The sequence below is a fragment of the Rutidosis leptorrhynchoides genome, chromosome 4 (assembly GCF_046630445.1).
Source record: "Rutidosis leptorrhynchoides isolate AG116_Rl617_1_P2 chromosome 4, CSIRO_AGI_Rlap_v1, whole genome shotgun sequence".
Lineage (NCBI taxonomy): Eukaryota > Viridiplantae > Streptophyta > Magnoliopsida > Asterales > Asteraceae > Rutidosis > Rutidosis leptorrhynchoides.
In genome coordinates, this window is record NC_092336.1 from 251,939,196 (window position 1) to 251,961,387 (window position 22,192).

Genomic DNA, 22,192 nt, shown 5'->3' on the forward strand with positions numbered 1-22,192 from the left:
TGCAACCGTTAAATGCTGGTCGTCCAGCCCGGTTGGGGATGTCAGCCCGATAGATCTATCAACAGGATTCGCGTTTACGCTCCTCACGTAATTAGCAGTTACCAAGTATAAAGAGATATGCCATGGTACAACTCAACGTAGAATTTATTTTTGATCACTTGTGTCCATAACGAAAAACATTTATAAAAACAGGGCATGTATTCTCCGCCCAAAATATTTAGAGTTTAAAAGGGACTATATACTCACCATACTGTATTTTATAGTAAAAATACATATAACATCTTTGAACAAGTGTAGGGTTGGCCTTGGATTCACGAACCTATATCATTTGTGTATTTATTAATATACATAGTTGTACTCGAACAATTATATATATAAATTTATTAATTATAACATTTTTATATAATATATGTTTCATATATTCATTAAATTTCTGTTATGTTAACTGTATTAAATATATTTTTATACATATATTTATATATTTTGTTTGTTTGTTTAAAACAGTATTTTAATATTATTAAAATAATATTTAAAATAGTGATACTAATATTAATAATAATGATAGTTTTAATAGTAAAAACAAAATGAAAATTTTAATAGAAAAGTTCATTTTAAATAAGAAGGTAATAACCTTAAAAATAATTTTACTAAAAAGGATACTTTTACTAATAATTATAAAAAAATTCTCTTAAGAATATAATAAATTTTAATTCTAATAAGGATAATCACATTAATAATACTGATAATATAAATGATACTCCTTATGGTAATAATAATTATAAGTATGGTAATGATATTAATATTACTAATAATAATATTCATAATCGTGATAATGATGATAATACTTGTAATGGTAATTATATAATGCTAATAATTATATTGGTAATACTAGTATTACTATTATTACTTTTAATATTAATCATATTAGTAACAACATTAGTAATAATAATAATAATAATAAGAATAAGAAGAATGATAATAATAATGATAATAAAAAGTAGAACTACCTTAAAAAGGCTAAAAATTTAAATTGTCCCAACATAGATTCGAACCCGCGACTTTTTGATATTCACCAATACTCTTAACCAATCAACCATTACCGTTTTTCTGAATAATATCGTATTTAAATATATCTAACCCGTGACCTTCTTCCCTAATGTATCGTTTGTGTAAGCCCAGCAGTGGTACCTCGGCCCAAACTAATTCATAAGTCCACTTAGTATTAGTTTTATTATTAAGGCCCGATGTTATCTAATTATTTGTGGGTTAGGTTTGAAGATCAGATACAAAAGAATGTATTCTGTGTCGGCTTCAACATATCGAAAGAAAAAAAAATGGCAAAAGCAAATCGTTAGCATAAATCACGGTTCACGGAGCTTATGAAAAAAATTTAATCAATCTATCAATCAGTCGAAGAAGGTAATTGCAACAGACTTCGAATGGAGAAAACAACAGCTTTAAACATATGGTGTTCGGTTGTGTCTTGAATCGAATAAGAAACAGAAGCCTAACGGGAGCAGTAGCGGTTTCAAGGAAAAAAAATTTGGTTTGGTTCTGATTGACATCGAACGGAAGGTAAGGTAACTCCTCTAATCGCATAATTTATGATATTGTTTGATCCAAAAATAATTTATTTGATGGTTGTGATTTCGAAGGAAAATAGAGAGTAAGTAAAGAAGGAATGTTGGCGAATTTTCAATGTCTGATTTCATAGAAGTTATTGAGCAGGTTTTGATTGTGGGTTTACGGTGTTTACGAAGGAATAACAAGAAACAAACTTGAGTTTGGTTTGGTGGTTGCCTGCAAAGGTCAACAAAATATATGTATAGTTGTATGGTGATGAAAGGGATGGGTTACGTGAGGTTTGGTGGTAGTCATGGCGGCTAAATGGGTGATGATCCTTGGTTGCTTACAGCAGCAAGTTAGTTGCAATTTGAGTGGGTTTAGATCGACTAGAACATAGAGATCACGAGTGGAAACGGGTTGTAGGAATAGGAGAGAGATATATAGAGATGATTGTTGATGATGGCTGTGATGTTTAATGGTATCTGATAATCTGTGTGTGCAGTTGGTTGAATGTGATAATATCTCTAAATAATCTACTGGTTTTATATCCATTTGAGTCGACGGGCTTAATAGTCAGAAACAGAGAATAAAGGAAAAAAAAATATAAAGGCCAAAGGGATGGTTACAAAATCGTACCATTTAATTTCAGCAATCAGATATGGAAGTACAAATCAATTACAGTGTGATAAGGATGTAATTCAGTATTTGATTCTGTATACGATATGTATCTGTATATAATTATATAATATGGTTTACTAATACCTTTTGATATTTATAAATCAGTATACATAGATATATCTGTTTTAATTTCTTTATATTGTTTTATATTTAATAAGTATTAATAATAATAATTAACAGATATATTAATAATAATAATACTAATTAATAATAATTTTACTAATGCTACACTTTTATTAGTAATAATATTAATAATGTTGTTAAAGATATTAATGATAATAAATTTAATAATAATAGCACTAATAATTATATTAATAATAATATAGCAATTTAAATGAATCAAGTTTCATATCTATATATTGTAATTAATAGTATTAATAAAACTGTTATCAATCTCAGCATTATAATTTTCATAGTATTAATAATAATATTAATGTCAATAATAGTCTATTAACTATATTTAAACTTGTATTTTATTAATTCAAATATTATCTATATACTCATATCTTATTTATATACATATTGTATATTTATTATGCACAGTTGTTCGTGAATCGTCAGACATGGTCAAAGGGTAACCGATTATTCGAATATAGATTTCAAACTTTCTAGACTCAACATTACAGATTTTTGCTTATCGTGTCGGAAATGTATAAAGATTAAGGTTTAAATTTGGTCGGAAATTTCCGGGTCATTACAATTTTCATAAATATTCTCGTCTAAAATTATATACCTCTTCGTGCTTCCTGTGTATCATTATATTGGAAACATTCAATAGAAAATTTAGTACCGAAAATCAAATTATGCGAAACTATGAAGAATGCCGTGGACAAATCGCAAAGAATAAGTTTGACTTCAAAGAATCAAAATGATTCTGTTTCTGATGAAATCTTAGTGAATACCTTGCTTCCGAATCTAAACCTTTACGGATAAATCTTCTTCATCATCCATCGATATTAGAAATTCCAAGATATCATCTTATCTTTCATTATAAATATCCTTTATATTTCTGAAGATATTTTCATAACTATTCTTATCTGAAATCATTAATCTCTTCGTGCTATCAGTGTTACATCATATAGAAACTGTTAGTTTCTATATTCTGTAAACTTTCGAGCTTAAAATATGAATGTTATTGAAGTAGTGTTGGGAACTGATGCATGAGTTAGTACAATATAATGACACTTGATCAACGTGATTATATTACAGCAAGTCATGCTGAGTTTCTAAATGAAACATGATGATTCACAGATTATAACGTCATCATGTGTCATGTTACATAACTCTTTCATTCTGATTAACTTCTGAACATATCAAGAAAATATATTATTGATAGTTCTATTCTCAGTGATTCTGGTAAATTGACAAATCAAATCGTGCTATAACGTTCTTTCTTATTTAGAACATTAAGCTCATTCAAAACTCCACACCTATGAATTTTGGACCGTTGCTCGCTTTACTATAGGTCGAGAGGATAATAAAAAGGCAAAGAGATCCAAAATTTAAGAGAAAAATATAAAGCCCAATGACAATACCGAAATTACAAACCGTGGATATCAGTACGTATAGCAATATAAAGACACGGGAGGATTATAAATACAATAATCCCTAGAGCATAATAGAAATAAACAGATTCTTCAGGTGGGAGTTGGAAAAGAAGAACGATCATTGCGATAGTTAGAATAAGAACAAGGATCAGAACAGGGTTAAGCATTTTCATAAATCTTCTGAATTTGGGAATTGAGTATAGAAGTGGTGAAAACAAATGGAACGGAAAAGGTAAATTTATAAAGGAAATATCAGACGTAGTAATCAGGGCAGATCACCGTATTTAATTAAAGAGATCTTAATTTCCATAAATCCCGAAGAATCAAATCTTTTAGATTTCGAGGATTTTCATTAAATCCCTTGAATTCCGGAATTCAACCGAGATGACGTCAAATGTTAAGACGAACCTTGTTTTCTAAATTCAACCATGACTAGTTAAAAGTTATGATGAAACATGTCTTTCTCATTTCACTATTTAGTGATAGCTTCACTCACCCGCTTCGATTAATCGAATTGTTTTATCCATATTACTCAATGATGATAAAACTCTAATTATCAACTCATATTAGTCATGAAAACATTTTTTATTGTTAACCATGACCACCTCACTCAAATTTCGGGACGAAATTTCTTTAACGGGTAGGTACTGTGACGACCCGGAAATTTCCGACCAAATTTAAACTTAATCTTGTTATAATTCCGACACGTTAAGCAAAGTCTATCAAATTGAAATTCAAAATTTTTGAACTAGTTTATAGAATCATTTGACCTTCGACCAGTTCCGACGATTCACGAATAATTAATTGTAAATAGATATGTGTGTATGTATATATACATATACATATATATTTATATATAAATAATAACTGAAAATCTAAATTGAAATATTATATGTTGTTGTTATTAAAATTAAATATGTAAAATAAAATAAAAGTATGATATAATGATAATTATTATTTAAAACACATCTATATAAATAAAGTATAATAAATATATATATGTGACTTCGAAGTTATTTAGTAAACGATGATAACACCCACTTTCCTTTTCAAACAAAATTAAATACTAATTGTATTGTTAAAATTATTATTATTAAAATTAAAATTATATTATTTTTGTTACACATTTATTAAATCAAATTCTGTTAGACGTTCTTATCGACTATCAATTCTTTTCTTGCCTTCTTGTGATTTTATGTCAACAAAGTATGATACTTTTCAATTAGTGCAAAAGAAAATACTGTTTCTGCTTTGGCATCTACTAGGGTCGATTATGATATAAATTCTTTATTATCATTATATATATATATATATATATATATATATATATATATATATATATATATATATATATATATATATATATATATATATATATATATATATATATATATATATATATATATATATACACAACCATATGGATACACATATAGACATGAGCCAACTTGATCACCATTTTTTTTATCTTAGCTATAACTTTCAATCTCAATACTATCATTGTTGCTAATAACCTTGCTCGACAACCACTATCTTCTCTCTTCCTCAACCATAAACAACCGGGAATCCTCCACCACCCAAGCCATCAATGACCGTTAGATTATCACTTAACTACCTTCATTGAACCCACGTTCATATTTTATCACCACCACCACTATAATTAACTAATACTGTAACGGTTGCAGCTATTCTACTTCGTTTCTGTGCAACCATCACAGCCCACAACAAAGTCACCATCACATTGCCTTCTGTTTCTTACTTCTTTCGTGAACAGCACCACCAAACAAGCTGCTACTACAGTTATACTGTCCGGTACCTTTTTATTTCGAGTTCAAATAGAAACCAAGCACCATCGTTATGCTATTAACATGCTGCTGCTACTTCTGTTTTCTGGTTCATTGGCTCGTCCTATCAACAAGATAAAACTATGAGTCGATCATTAACTGAAACCACCATCGAAACTTTCTGTTTGCAGCCACCTTTATGGTTGTTATTATATTTCTATTTAAAACCACCATTATATTGGGGGTACTTCTTGGATCCTGCAACCCATGTACTCTTGTGGCCGACAAGGACTAATAAACCACTCCTTAATTTCCTTTTCAATAATATATAACTTTGCTAATGTAGTTATTTCAATTCGAGTATGACAAGAAAACCCAATTAAAGTACTTCTACTTTACATTCCTTGTTTTATTCTAATGATGATACGATGAGCTGTAAAGGAAGAAATGAGGCGATTGTTTTCCTGTGATACCATACAAATCACTTGTGCCACTTGTTAATGTAATTATACGGCTGCCTTTTGTTCCTGTCTCTAACTTTGGATTCGTTTTTCTTCACAAAACTGGATATTCAATATGGGCTGATATGATTATGCTGTTGGGCCGTAACAAGAACCTAATTGTTTTCTATCTTAATCCAAGCCCAATCACTTGCCACTACAAACGTTTATACGTCTGATAGGAGCAAACGATGCTTCGGTTTCTGATATAGATATTGATGATGATAGTTTAAGCATGATAATGTGGATTTGTTAAATGATGAATGATTATGATTAAGCTTAACGAAGAAGTAGGTTCATAGATTAAGATTAGGAGTATGATAATAGTTGATGATGATAAAGTGATTAGGAAGATAATGATGATGAAGATGCATGAAAACATGATGATAACCATTAGTTGATGATGATATATGATGGTTATGATGGGTAGGATGATACACCAAATAATGAAACAAAGATAATACATGTTAGTTAAATATAAGATTTATGATGTTAAATGAGGAATTATAGAGATGATAATTATAAACGAATTAATAATAATGATAATAAAGTCGATATAATAATGTTTTAATTGTATGGTTATGGTGGATTAATACTCTGATCGAATAGAGTTAGATGGAGGAGAAAAAAACAGAATAAATGGGTATAATAGATTTAAGTTGTGAATTAATTCAGGAATTAATAGACAGAGCAGTTGGTTTGGGTTGTGGTCATTGAACGAAGGGTTGTGGGTTCAAACCTAGGCTACTACAGATTATTTTTTTTATAACTGCACAGGTTGGGCTGAGTGTGATTGGGTTATTGGGCCGCATGGTTGGGCTGTTCGGGCTTGAAACGAAAAATGGGTTAAAAGAATTAGTTTGGGTATTAAATCAAGAAAGTAACAGATGGAGCATTGGTTTGATGTCCTTGTGTTAAGCGAGAGGTCTCGGGTTCGAGCCCGGACAATGGAATTTTTTTTATTTTTAAGGCTCCTTCCTTCAAAGGTTGTACATTTTTTTAATATTATTAGCATTATTACTATTAGTACTTTTTATTAATATGATTATTATTTTATTTATTTATTTACATTATTAGAATTATTATTATTATTAGAATTATTATTATTATTATTATTATTATTATTATTATTATTATTATTATTTTGAAAACAATACAAATTATTATTATTTTCATTAGTATTAGTATCATTTTTTATTAGTATTATTATTATAGATATTATAATAATAATTATTATTACTATTATTATTATAAAAATACAACCTTTTATTATTAGTTGTAATTTTACCAAATAAAATATTAGTTACATAAAAAAAATATTTAATATATATAACATAAATATTGTAATATGTTTACAATAAATAAAAATTATTTATTTAATGTATATAAAAAATAAATGTACTTAATTAATTAATAACATCTATAAATTATTAAATATAACAACTATATCACTAATTATATAAAAATTTATTCGATTACCATTATATGTGTTAATATATCCACAAATGATATAGGTTCGTGAATCTGAGGACAACCCTGCATTGTTCAATATCGTCATATGTATTTTTACTACAAAATACAGTACTGTGAGTTTCATTTACCCTTTTTACTCTTTACGTTTTTGGGCTGAGAATACATGCAAATGCTTTATTAACTGTTTTACAATATTTATATGCGTGAGTTTCATTTACCCTTTTTACTCTTTACGTTTTTGGGCTGAGAATACATGCAAATGCTTTATTAACTGTTTTACAATATTTATATACGTGAGTTTCATTTTCTCCCTTTTACTCTTTACATTTTTGGGACTGAGAATACATGCGCTGATTTTATAAATGTTTTACGAAATAGACACAAGTACTTAAAACTACATTCTATGGCTGGATTATTAAACCGAATATGCCCCTTTTTAGTCTGGTAATCTAAGAATTAGGGAACAGACACCCTAGTTGACGCGAACTCTAAAGATAGATCTATCGGGCCCAACAAGCCCCATCCAAAGTACCGGATGCTTTAGTACTTCGAAATTTATATCATGTCCGAAGGAGGATCCCGGAATGATGGGGATATTCTTATATGCATATTGTGAATGTCGATTACCAGGTGTTCAACCCATATGAATGATATTTTTGTCTCTACGCATGGGACGTATGTTTATGAGAAAGGGAAATATGAAATCTTGTGGTCTATTAAATTGATGAAATGATTATTTATGATAAACTAATGAACTCACCAGCCTTTTGGTTGACACTTTAAAGCATGTTTATTCTCAGGTATGAAAGAAATCTTCCGCTGTGCAATTGCTCATTTTAGAGACATTACTTGGAGTCATTCATGACATATTTCAAAAGACGTTGCATTCGAGTCGTCGATGTCATCAATATTATTACCAAGTCATTTATAGTTTAGATATATTATATGGTATGTACGCTGTCAACTTCCAATGTATTAAAAGTTTGTCTTTTCAAAAACGAATGCAATGCTTGTAAAATGTATCATATAGAGGTCAAGTACCTCGCGATGTAATCAACTGTTGTGAATCGTTTATAATCGATATGGACTTCGTCCGGATGGATTAGGACGGGTCCTTTCAAAAGGGTTGTGAGAAAAGAAAATGATAGCGCGTGCATTTCGCTAACACTGCTTGAATTGACATGCATAGCGATATTGAAATTTTATACATGTTTTACATATAAGTTTTGATGTAATATCATGATTATTTTGTGTACATTTGAATCAATTACATGAGCTTTTGGTACTTAATGATTTCTAGTTGATTTTAGTTTAAAATGTGATGGAGTTTGAAGAAATGGACGGGAGGAAGCTGGGTAAGAAGATAGAAGAAATTCAAGCTGCTGGAAATAGGAAGAAAGTGCCGCCTTCTTTGAAGAAGCGCCACTTGTGATCAAAAGCAGGAAAAAGATTGTCAGATGAAATGCACCGCTTTAAGTTAAAGTGCATCTTGAATTTCTTAACAGAAGATACTAGATTTAGTTGGAGGCACCGCTTTGATGTAAAGCATTGCTTAAATTAATGTTCGAGAGTTTGAGAAAAAGAACAAAGCATCGCTTTGTAATGAGAAATACCGCATGGATTATTGAAAGCAGCAGTTAAGAGCCGTATTGTGCTACGGTTGATGGAAATTCCTTCGCAAAAGCGCCACTTGGTCTTTCGAAAGCTGCGCTTGTCCCTGTTGGTTTTGAAAAACTATAATTACGAACCTTGGGGTTTTGGAATAATATGCATCATTTTCTAGAGGATTTTGTATGAGGTCGATTACCAAGTGATTTTTTAAGGTTTTTGGAGCAATTTGGAGCTTGGAAACGTGATTTAACGATTAAGGAGGAGCTGGAAACGCTGGTTGATTTCATAAACACTTATTTTTTGGTTTTATACCTATAGATTTCATTATGAATTTTACTTTGAACATGTATTTTGATTATCTTATTATGACTTTTTGCAAGTTTTTTTATGTTTACTTAGGCCAAATACTAATTATGTTGGGATGATTTTATTTCTATGATAATTGAATTGATTCTGTGATGAATAATTACTTCCTAAAGATTGACTTTTGCATAGTATTATTTGATTATGATATATGTTAGAAATCAAAAAGAGAAAATAAAGATTTGAGTTTTTTAGGGGATCAGAACAATGTCATCACTTTCCTCATTGACAGCAGGCTACAACTAGAAGATCACGACAGCAAAACCTTCCAGAATTAGGATATTTATGTCTGTACTTAAGATTATAGCTGTTAGCCCTCTTGTTGTATATATATGGACTTTGTAAGATGAACAAACTACCAATTATAGTTTTGTCAAATCAGTAAATCAATGAAATGATCGATCCTTTGTCATCTGCTTGTTATTTCGATTGAAAACATGGTATCAGAGCGGTGTTAATGATCCTGGATCATTGCTAACACATTCATCTCTTTCATTCTTTGTTCTAATGATTTACCAACATGTCTGAAGTAGACAGCAACCAAAATCCAACTAACCAACTCATCACTAAACTAAACAGCCACTTGGCTAGGTTACTTCAATCCAACAATGAAAACCAGTCTCAAAGGTTAACTGATTCATTAAAAATCAATGTTAACCTCAACAATTCCAAATTTTCACTCTGGTCCAGGATGATTAAGGTTGCCATTGGAGGTTCTATCAGAGCCAACAACATGCTTTTAACCTACATGTCAGAGCGAACAACATTAAATGAGAAGGCAAGTCAATTGAAGACTTATGGTTAAAATTGCACGGGATCTGGGGAGAGATTGAAATAAGGGATCTGAATACAATGGAACATTCAAACGACATTATCAAATACAACAACATCAAATAAGAGCAAAAGCTTTTTCAATTTTTGAATGCTCTTGATCATAAGCATGATAATATCAAATTAGAATTGTTCAGACAAGTTACGACCCCGAAAATCAAGTTGCGATCCAGCAAAACAGCAGACCAGGGCAGGCCATTCGGCTTTCCATACGGCCTGCCACAATAGGAACGGCATGCCACCATTCATTCACATAAAACGGCTTGCCCTGGCATACGGCCTAGGCATACGGCCTGCCAGCCGTATGCCAGAAAAATTTTGCCTATTTAAGAAGCTTTTTGTCATCCTTTTTTCACACACCTCTTTTCACTCTCTCTCACCACAATACACTTTCTCTCACTAGAGCTTTCAAGGCCTTCTCACCTCCGAGCGGGAAATTAAGTACCCGTAGGTGAACGCCGAAGATTGTACTAGGAGTAGTCTAGGAGATGTCAGCACTTGTAATGGTCCAGATCTCGTTTGTAAATAGTAACTGCCTCCCTTAATCTAAGAAAGTTATTTTGTTACTTTAAGTTGCTTTCATCTTACATGCTTTTGCTTTCATCTTACATGCTTATCTATCAGTTGCAAATGTTTATTATATGTTGAATATCTTATCCGAAACTTATGCTATTGTTATGCTGAAACCTTGACGGTTTAGGAGTCTAATTTACGGACCACCCTTTCCATTTATTCACGTGGCTGTAACCTAGTATCAGGACTTGATCAACTCTAAGATACAAGGTAAGTAGTTATGTGTGCTTAACATCACAATAAGGATATGGTACCTACGTACGATTAATCATTTATCCGTCAAAGAAAAGCTGCCCATTTAGGTTGTGATTAGAGTAGCCAATATAGAGTTCAGTGAACACTGGCTTACTCAAAAGCATGATTCGCGTCAGAAGCAATGTTCTTGAGATGTTGTAAGATGATCCGGTGTTGAGTAAGTGATTGCAAAGGAGAGACCTCTAATCCAATTAGTAGTACCTTAGGATATCTAAGATTGCACATCTATTAATGTTAAGGCATAGCTTAATTTTAAGTGGAGGAATGTTACTTTAGTCAAACCAACTAGGATTATGAAAAACTGAAATGATCCTTTAAGGATATACCACTTTATTCATGTACCTAGGATTCTATCCATAAGATCGTTTAAACCCTTTTAGGTTAACGTTGGGAGTACGGACATCCGTCTTAGCTAGAATCTTCAAAGCCTAAACTCTTGGTGACAAATTGATTAGGTTCATAGCCCAATTGATTGAGGCTTAATGTTTATTCTAGGAAGTTAAACTCTTTTAACAGCCCTCCATCAGTATCCTATTCTTCATACCTATCCGTTTTTTATCTTTATAGTCTACATTACCTTAGTTAAGTTTAATCTATCACCACTTGTCGCTAGGGTTAACTATCTAGGCACTTTTGTCCCACATTACTGAGCAAACATAAAAAAATATGAACATAAGTTATACTTGCCACTTACTCGTTAAAAGGAAGACGAGTAAGTGAATTATAGCTAGGTAACCCAACTAAATATAAATAATAAAACCATTACTCCCTCTTGGAAACTGATTCTACCGTTTTGCGACCTAACGACAACGCACAAATAAAACCGTCCGTTTTGACCATATCAAAGGAGGGTAAGTTTTTAGCGTCGCTACCGGGGATCGAATTTTCTGTTTGTTAAGGTAATTGTTGATTCTATCAAGACATCTAAGAATCTTGAGTGGTGTCTAAGAAAGAAAATTATAAACGGACTTGGTTCTTGGATTTTCCGAACAGTCTCCAATTATATTGGAACCAAAAGGATCCTGCCTCTCCGTTGTCGATCTTGTGATGCCCCGTACAAAACCATCATGTACGAATCATCAACAACAGGATCATTACAAGGTCAAATACTATATGCTGTTTCAAAACAAGTTTGCATTCATGATAAAGGTGACGTTTTAACCAACGATAAATGTTTAACAACAAAAGTATGCTTCAATGAACAGAAGCAATTAGTAATAGTACGTGACCCATAGGTCGTTACAAATACATCGTTTCAAAAGTAACAAAGTTTGAATGCAAGATAAAATGTTTCATGCGAAGACATCTCTAGTAAGCACAGCGGGAGTCTACAAGGTATGACTAGTACAGCGGAAGCAAGCAAACCTTAAGCACTTGAGAAAAACATGCTTAAAAATGTCAACACAAAGGTTGGTGAGCTATAGTTTAAGTATAACAGTAATGTAATGTAGGCCACGAGATTTCAGTGCTGCAAACAGCGTTTCAAAACAGTATGATAAAGTATATGTTTAACCGTGGGCACTTGGTAACTAACTTAACGTTTATCACCCCCTAAAAGTACACTTGGCGAGTGTGTATGTTTACGAAGTATTAAACACCCGTTAAATGCTAGCGCTACTAGCCTGAGTGGGGATGTCAAACCCTATGGATCCATATCTAAGATTCGCGTTCACCGGTTCAAAGACCAATGACTAAACGTTACCGAGCTAAGGGGAAAGTTTATGCCGTTGTATAACCCACACATATATAAAGTTTAAGTACTCATGCCTAGTATGTAAAAGGTAAAATGCGCATGTATTCTCAGTTCCCAAAATAGTTAAAGTAAAAAGGGATGCTATAACTCACAGTGGAAAGTAGTAAAAGTTGATACGCGGAAAGGTAAGCAAAGTGGTTGGTCCGAAAAGTCCTCAACCTAAGTCAAACATTACTAAGTCAGTAAATCATTCCCAAATTTTTAAATGTATGTAAATTAGATCTTAAGTACCATCATCATTCATCATTAAACAAAAAGTGTAAAGTAAGTTTTAAGTCAAGACTAGGGTTTGAAATAAAGGCTGACTTCGTTCAGTCGCCACGACCTCTATACAACTGAAATGAGGTGAGACCAGTGGCCATGGCTCCGTATATGAGTCCCCTAGAGGCTGACCAATTTCCAGAACCAAAATCATCTCCATTTAACCGTGGTGACGGTTTAAGTACGAGTAGGTCAGAAATTTCAGCACAACGTTAGTAGGGTGTAGTGACTTTCGGGAGGCCATAGATCCTAAACCGTAACTCGGATTAAGACAAGGTCTAAACGGAAAATCATCTACTCAAACCGAACTAACTGAAAATAAACTTTACAGTAGCCCAGGTAGTTTGATCAGTTCCAGAAACAGTAGCTAAAGGTGTTCCGGTGGGTTCTTGGTGCTTGATGCTCATCACGGTTCTCATCCTTGATGCGTATAGCTTCAAGTGTACAACTCGTTGATGGGTTTGCATTATCTTAACCAAGGTTTGACCATCATAACCCTAGTGCAAGTCTAAGATAAGTTGCACAACTCACTTAAGAGTTGTATGTAGATTGATGAACTAAAGTTACATCAAGTTCTTAGATCCGACACATACATGAGTTACAAAAGTAATATTAAGCTATAAACTTGAAAGTAAACTAAATAATCAAGATCTTAAGTTGTATATATATATATATATATATATATATATATATATATATATATATATATATATATATATATATATATATATATATATATATATATATATATATATATATATATATATATATATATATATATATATATATATATATATATAGAACATAGTTCTTAGTTAGATCTTGAAGATCCTAGACTCAAAAGTCTAGATCTAAAGTCCTTAAGTTAAACCCTAAGTTACAAAACTTGGATCTTAACTTTAATGAAACCATAAGTCATGAAACTTAGATTTTCATCTTGCAAAGTGTATATAAGCTTATAAGCTCTAGTTTACAACAAAATAAGAAGACCATAAGCTATAGAAACTTAGATCTAACATAAGTGTATGAAGTTGTAACTAGAAAGTTAAACTTCCATGTTCTTGAACTTACAAAGTTAACTTTTAGTTTCAAGAAATATGAGATCAAGATTAACTAGTAATACTTGACTAATAACAACAAGAATCACGAATTGCTTTAAGTACAAAAGAAAGAAATAAAATAGATCTACAAGTATAATATTCATGTTTGTTTCATACTTAGGAAGATTCAAATCAAAGTTTGAATCTTAGGGTTTAAGTCTACAAACATGAAAACAAAGAAGATCATCAAGTTTATGAACTCTAGATCTTGAAAACACTTAAGTATAGAACCACAAACTAACAAGTTTTAGGTTCTTGTTCTTGGTTCTTCATCAAACAAGAGATGGAAGTAACCAAGATCCATGAAGATTCAAACTAGGAAGTTTGATCTTGAATGACAACCAACAAACAAACAAGTAATTAAACAAGAAATAATGATGATGATGGATATATGTTACGGTTTTTAGAACAAGAAAAGAGGAAGAAAAAGTGTTGTTACTTACTAAGTTTTGAGAGAGAAATGAGAGAAAATGAAATGATGTTTGAATGTGTGTGTAAAAGTGAGATGAGATACAAGTAATAAGTAACAAAGTGAAATGAAAATGATCTCCCCATCCCTTAAACAAGCTGACGGTTTTACAAGCATAAATGGGAAGTCAAAACTTGCTTTCTAGTGTGGGAAAGGTGGTGAAAGCTTGAATGGGTAATAAGGTTAAATGAATGGATAAATGGTCATGCATGCTTGTAGTACTTTATCTCTTCATTAAGCAATTTAATCCATGCTTTTCCTTAATGTAATACTAGCATATAACATGGGCTTACAAGTCCATTAAATGTGTAGAGTGGGCTTACTAGTCCATGAAATAAAAGTCCAAGCCCAAGTAATCAACAATTAAATAAAAGGCCCAAGTAATTAACTACTAACCTTAGTTAATTAAAAATGACTAATATTAATTAATCATGAATGTAAATAATATTTGAAAATATTATTCGTGAAAAGTACGTGTGTCACAAAGACAAGTCGGGCATGTAAAGTTAATTACGATAACAAGTAAATGTATAAAAATACATTTATTAAAACACAAGTATTAATAATAAATATTATAAATTAAACGTTGGAAAATCCAGGGTCGTTACAGATCTGGCCACTTGTTTCAAAGGTAAATTGATAAGGAACACACATACTTAATAAGCAGAGAGTTTGTCGGTATAGGATTTAAAGTAGCCATTATAGTAAACCCTTTTTAAAATTACACAAACAAAATATTAATTATGGAATTAATTTATGAACATTCCAGTTCAAACTTAACCGATTACGAAGAAAGTGTGAAAGACAGATGCTCTCCCACAACTTCAGAAATCGGAGAAGTTAAATATAAAATGAGTCTAAACCCTAATGAGTCTCATCAAGAACTAGTTCTTGATCCTTGTAGTCCAAGAAGCCGGATAACTTTATCCGACTTAGAGATTTCATTGCTTTTAGATAAGTTTTACTCAAATGAACCAGGATTCAACCCTCTCCATGATTCACAAAGGAAATCCAGTCTTAATAAACTCCTCATTATGGAAGATGAAATAAGGGAAGAATACCTAACTATTTTCAAATGTCCAGACTTGTTTGAATATATTCCAAAAGAGAAACGACACGTTGATAACTCAGATCCTCTGTTTACTGGAATCCTAGCAGAAGGTTATACGTCTATAGAGAATTTGTTAGGTACCTCTATTCCTCAGATTTTCCGTTTTTGAAATTTCAAATAAATATATTAAAAGAGCTGCGTAATCAAGTTCGTTCTCTTCACAAACTGTTAAAGAAATGTGGGGATGATATTTTTGTCAAGTATCGGGATGCAGAAATCGAATTCAAATCTGATTTAAAGTCATTTGTCAATTTTTTACCTCATATCGATGATAAGGAGTTTTCTCAATTTCACATCAACCGTTATGTCATCACAATGATTTCTGAATTAGAATTTTGGATTGAAAGCCAAAAACCTAACCCTATTTCAAAATACGGAGATCAAGATATCTTCTACTTTGATCCAGCATCATTTCTCATCAAAAGATTGATCAAAGTTTTTTCGGATTCAACCGAGGAAAGAATACATTAGAATTTCTTTGCAAAAAAAAAGGAAATATATTCTGAACTCGTGCAAATCGTCACTACGTCAAAATTTCCATTTACAACTCCGCAAAGAAAGGTCATTCGAGAAATATCTGAAAATTTAAAATTTATTATCGGTGATCCTGACTCCTCTGAAGATCTTTTATTTCAAGACACAGTGTCAAAACTTTTTTCGAACTTAATTATCGAGATACTAGACCAAAGGATAGAATTTCAAACATTAAGAAAGTTAGGAGGGCTTTGGTTAAATTTGTAGTGACCCGAACTTTTCCATGTTTATATATATATTAAATGAAATTGATATGATTAAGTGTTTCCAACATGTTAAGCAATCAAACTTGTTAAGACTTGATTAATTGAAATAGGTTTCATATAGACAATTGACCACCCAAGTTGACCGGTGATTCACGAACGTTAAAACTTGTAAAAACTATATGATGACATATATATGGTTATATATATAGTTAACATGATATTATGATAAGTAAACATATCATTAAGTATATTAACAATGAACTACATATGTAAAAACAAGACTACTAACTTAATGATTTTGAAACGAGACATATATGTAACGATTATCGTTGTAACAACATTTAATGTATATATATCATATTAAGAGATATTCGTACATCATAATATCATGATAATATAATAATTTAAAATCTCATTTGATATTATAAACATTGGGTTAACAACCAAGATCGTTAACCTAAAGGTTTCAAAACAACACTTACATGTAACGACTAACGATGACTTAACGACTCAGTTAAAATGTATATACATGTAGTGTTTTAATATGTATTTATACACTTTTGAAAGACTTCAAGACACTTATCAAAATACTTCTACTTAACAAAAATGCTTACAATTACATCCTCGTTCAGTTTCATCAACAATTCTACTCGTATGCACCCGTATTCGTACTCGTACAATACACAACTTTTAGATGTATGTATATTGGTACATACACTCCAATGATCAGCTCTTATCAGCCCATGTGAGTCACCTAACACATGTGGGAACCATCATTTGGCAACTAGCATGAAATATCTCATAAAATTACAAAAATATGAGTAATCATTCATGACTTATTTACATGAAAACAAAATTACATATCCTTTATATCTAATCCATACACCAACGACCAAAAACACCTACAAACACTTTTATTCTTCAATTTTTTCATCTTCAAGTTCTAAGTGTTCTTCATAAATTCTACAAGTTCTAGTTTCATAAAATCAAGAATACTTCCAAGTTTGCTAGCTTACTTCCAATCTTGTATAGTGATCATCCAACCTCAAGAAATCTTTCTTATTTACAGTAAGATATCTTTCTAATACAAGGTAATACTCATATTCAAACTTTGATTCAATTTCTATAACTATAACAATCTTATTTCGAGTGAAAATCTTACTTGAACTGTTTTCGTGTCATGATTCTGCTTCAAGAACTTTCAAGCCATCCAAGGATCCTTTGAAGCTAGATCCATTTTTCTCATTTCCAGTAGCTTTATCCAGAAAACTTGAGGTAGTAATGATGTTCATAACATCATTCGATTCATACATATAAAGCTATCTTATTCGAAGGTTTAAACTTGTAATCACTAAAATAAAGTTTAGTTAATTCTAAACTTGTTCGCAAACAAAAGTTAATCCTTCTAACTTGACTTTTAAAATCAACTAAACACATGTTCTATATCTATATGATATGCTAACTTAATGATTTAAAACCTGAAAACACGAAAAATACCGTAAAACCGGATTTACGCCGTCGTAGTAACACCGCGGGCTGTTTTGGTTTAGTTAATTAAAAGCTATGATAAACTTTGATTTAAAAGTTGTTCTTCTGGGAAAATAATTTTTCTTATGAACATGAAACTATATCCAAAAATCATGGTTAAACTCAAAGTGGAAGTATGTTTTCTAAAATGGTCATCTAGACGTCGTTCTTTCGACTGAAATGACTAACTTTACAAAAACGACATGTAACTTATATTTCCGACTATAAACCTATACCTTTTCTATTTAGATTCATAAAATAGAGTTCAATATGAAACCATAGCAATCTGATTCACTCAAAACGGATTTAAAATGAAGAAGTTATGGGTAAAACAAGATTGGATAATTTTTCTTGTTGTAGCAACGTGAAAATTGGTAACAAATCTATATTAATCATATCCTAGCTAACTTATATTGTATTATATATGTATTCTAATATATTATGTAATCTTGGGATACCATAGACACGTATGCAAATGTTTTGACATATCATATCGACCCATGTGTATATATTATTTGGAACAACCATAAACACTCTATATGCAGTAATGTGGGAGTTAGCTAGACAGGGTTGAGGTTGATTCCAAAAATATATATACTTTGAGTTGTGATCTAGCCTGAGACGTGTATACACTGGGTCGTGGATTGATTCAAGATAATATATATCAATTTTTTTCTGTACATCTAACGTTGGACAACTAGTTGTAGGTTACTAACGAGGACAGCTGACTTAATAAAATTAAAATCATTATAACGTAATAAAAAATATGTTGTAAATATAGTTTGAATATACTTTGATATATATGTACATATTTATTATAGGTTCGTGAATCGACCAGTGGCCAAGTCTTACTTCCCGACGAAGTAAAAATCTGTGAAAGTGAGTTATAGTCCCACTTTTAAAATCTAATATTTTTGGGATGAGAATACATGCAGGTTTTATAAATGATTTACAAAATAGACACAAGTACGTGAAACTACATTCTATGGTTGAATTATCAAAATCGATTATGCCCCTTTTTATTAAGTCTGGTAATCTAAGAATTAGGGAACAGACACCCTAATTGACGTGAATCCTAAAGATAGATCTATTGGGCCTAACAAACCCCATCCAAAGTACCGGATGCTTTAGTACTTCGAAATTTATATCATATTCGAAGGGTGTCCCGGAATGATGGGGATATTCTTATATATGCATCTTGTTAATGTTGGTTACCAGGTGTTCACCATATGAATGATTTTTATCTCTATGTATGGGATGTATATTGAAATATGAAATCTTGTGGTCTATTGTTATGATTTGATATATATAGGTTAAACCTATAACTCACCAACATTTTTGTTGACGTTTAAAGCATGTTTATTCTCAGGTGAATATTAAGAATTTCCGCTGTTGCATACTAAAATAAGGACAAGATTTGGAGTCCATGTTTGTATGATATTGTGTAAAAACTGCATTCAAGAAACATATGTCGATGTAATATATTTCTATTGTAAACCATTACGTAATGGTCGTGTGTAAACAGTATATTTTAGATTATCATTATTTGATAATCTACGTAATGTTTTTAAAACCTTTATTGATAAAATAAAGGTTATGGTTGTTTTAAAAATGAATGCAGTCTTTGAAAAACGTCTCGTATAGAGGTCAAAACCTCGCAACGAAATCAATTAATATGGAACATTTATAATCAATATGAACGGGACATTTCAGTTGGTATCCGAGCGTTGGTCTTAGAGAACCAGAATTTTGCATTAATGTGTCTTATCGAGTTTGTTAGGATGCATTAGTGAGTCTGGACTTCGACCGTGTTTACTTGAAAAATGATTGCTTAACAAATTTTGTTGGAAACTATATATTTTTAACATGTGAATATTATGTGATATATTAATCTCTTAACGCGTTTGATATTATGTGATAGATGTCTACCTCTAGAACAAGTCCCATTGACTCACCTAATAATAATAAAGAGTCAAATGTAAATTGGAATGATTCGTGGACTGATTCACAAGTTCCCGAAGAGGAACCGGAAGAAGAGTCGGAACCGGAAGAAGAATCAGAACCGGAAGAAGAATCGGAACCGAAAGAAGAAATAGAACCAGGGTGGGGGGAAATAATAAAATGGTTAAGTAGAAGAAAATCCTCAACCAACCGACCAAAGTTAATTATGGTCAATGGTGTTTCCGCCAAGGAAGCAAAGTATTGGGAGGATTACCAATTCTCCGATGAATCGGATCCTGACAAGGATTCCGATGATGTTATAGAAATTACCCCAACACAATTTAATAAGGTAAAAGAGAACAATAAGGGAAAGGGCATAAAAATAGAGAAATTTGATTCCAAACTCGATGACCTTTATATGTATCATCAACACCCGTATTTCTTAAGTTGTGACAATAACCCGGGAACCTCTAAACCACCAGGTTTTTTCTAAACCAATGTGGAAAATGACGGCTAGTATTAGGGGAACATCATATATCCCTAGAAACTTGGCAAAACGAACCAAAACTGAAGAAGAAGAAACGAGCGAGTCAGAATAAGATAGTTGTATTCGTGTGGTGTAATATATGTAATATAGTGTGCTTATGCTTTATGATATATGTAAAAATTGCTTGTATTAATAAGTATTTTTTTATGAATCTAACTCTTGTCTATTTTACAGTATAAAAACAAAAAATGGATAGACAACCCAATATTTTAAGAGACCTACCCGGAGACATGATTGATGTAATCTTGTCTAAAGTCGGTCAGAATTCCTCGGCATAACTATTTAAGGCGAGATCAGTTTGTAAGACATTCGAAGAACGTTCCAAGAATGCCTTGATTTATAAAAGGCTTTCGTTTGAAAGATGAGGGATATCACATTGGGAAATCTATAAGTTACGATGTGTTTACTTTGACGCATATATTGCGGGGAACCCAAATGCTATTTTACGCAACGGGTTAAGAAATTATTTTGACTCAATATATCCTAATATAGGACTTCGTGATTTAGAAAAAGCGGCTAACATGCAACATAAAGAAGCATGTTATGCTTACGGGTTAGTAATGTTCACTTCTCACCAAAGTGAGAACAAGAACATCGGGCTGCAACTATTAAACAAAATATTCCCACAAGTGACGGAGTCGGTAATTTGGGTAAGAAATGAGGTTTTTAGGTTATTACGAGACTGTTGGTCATTACGTAACCTTCATCCTTTTGACGACGTTACAACACATTGTCTTACTATCGGTCACAATGGTTATATTCCACAAAACCAAGGATGGAAAGTGGTATTAGTAAAACCAGAATGCATGACTTGTTTCTGGACGTATGAATTACGTGTCTTTATTGCCTTTGCTGAATGCCTTATTTATTAACTAGAATTATCTTCGCAACTACTTTGTATCAAAGTTTTATGTGCTATATTTCATGCTATATGTAAAAAAAAAGCGGTATTGTAAGTTTGCAAGTTATTGTATAAAGGTTTGAATATGATAAAAAAATTTTTGTGATTAGTTTTTCATATAGAATTGTAGTAGTTGAAATGGTATGTTAGCTACTAAGTATTGAAATGTCCCGTTCTTATTGATTAAAAATGTTCCATATTAATTGATTTCGTTGCGAGGTTTTGACCTCTATATGAGACGTTTTTCAAAGACTGCATTCATTTTTAAAACAAACCATAACCTTTATTTCATAAATAAAGGTTTAAAAAGCTTTACGTAGATTATCAAATAATGATAATCTAAAATATCCTGTTTACACACGACCATTACATAATGGTTTACAATACAAATATGTTACATCGAAATCAGTTTCTTGAATGCAGTTTTTACACAATATCATACAAACATGGACTCCAAATCTTGTCCTTATTTTAGTATGCAACAGTGAAAGCTCTTAGTATTCACCTGAGAATAAACATGCTTTAAACGTCAACAAAAATGTTGGTGAGTTATAGGTTTAACCTATATATATCAAATCGTAACAATAGACCACAAGATTTCATATTTCAATACACATCCCATACATAGAGATAAAAATCATTCATATGGTGAACACCTGGT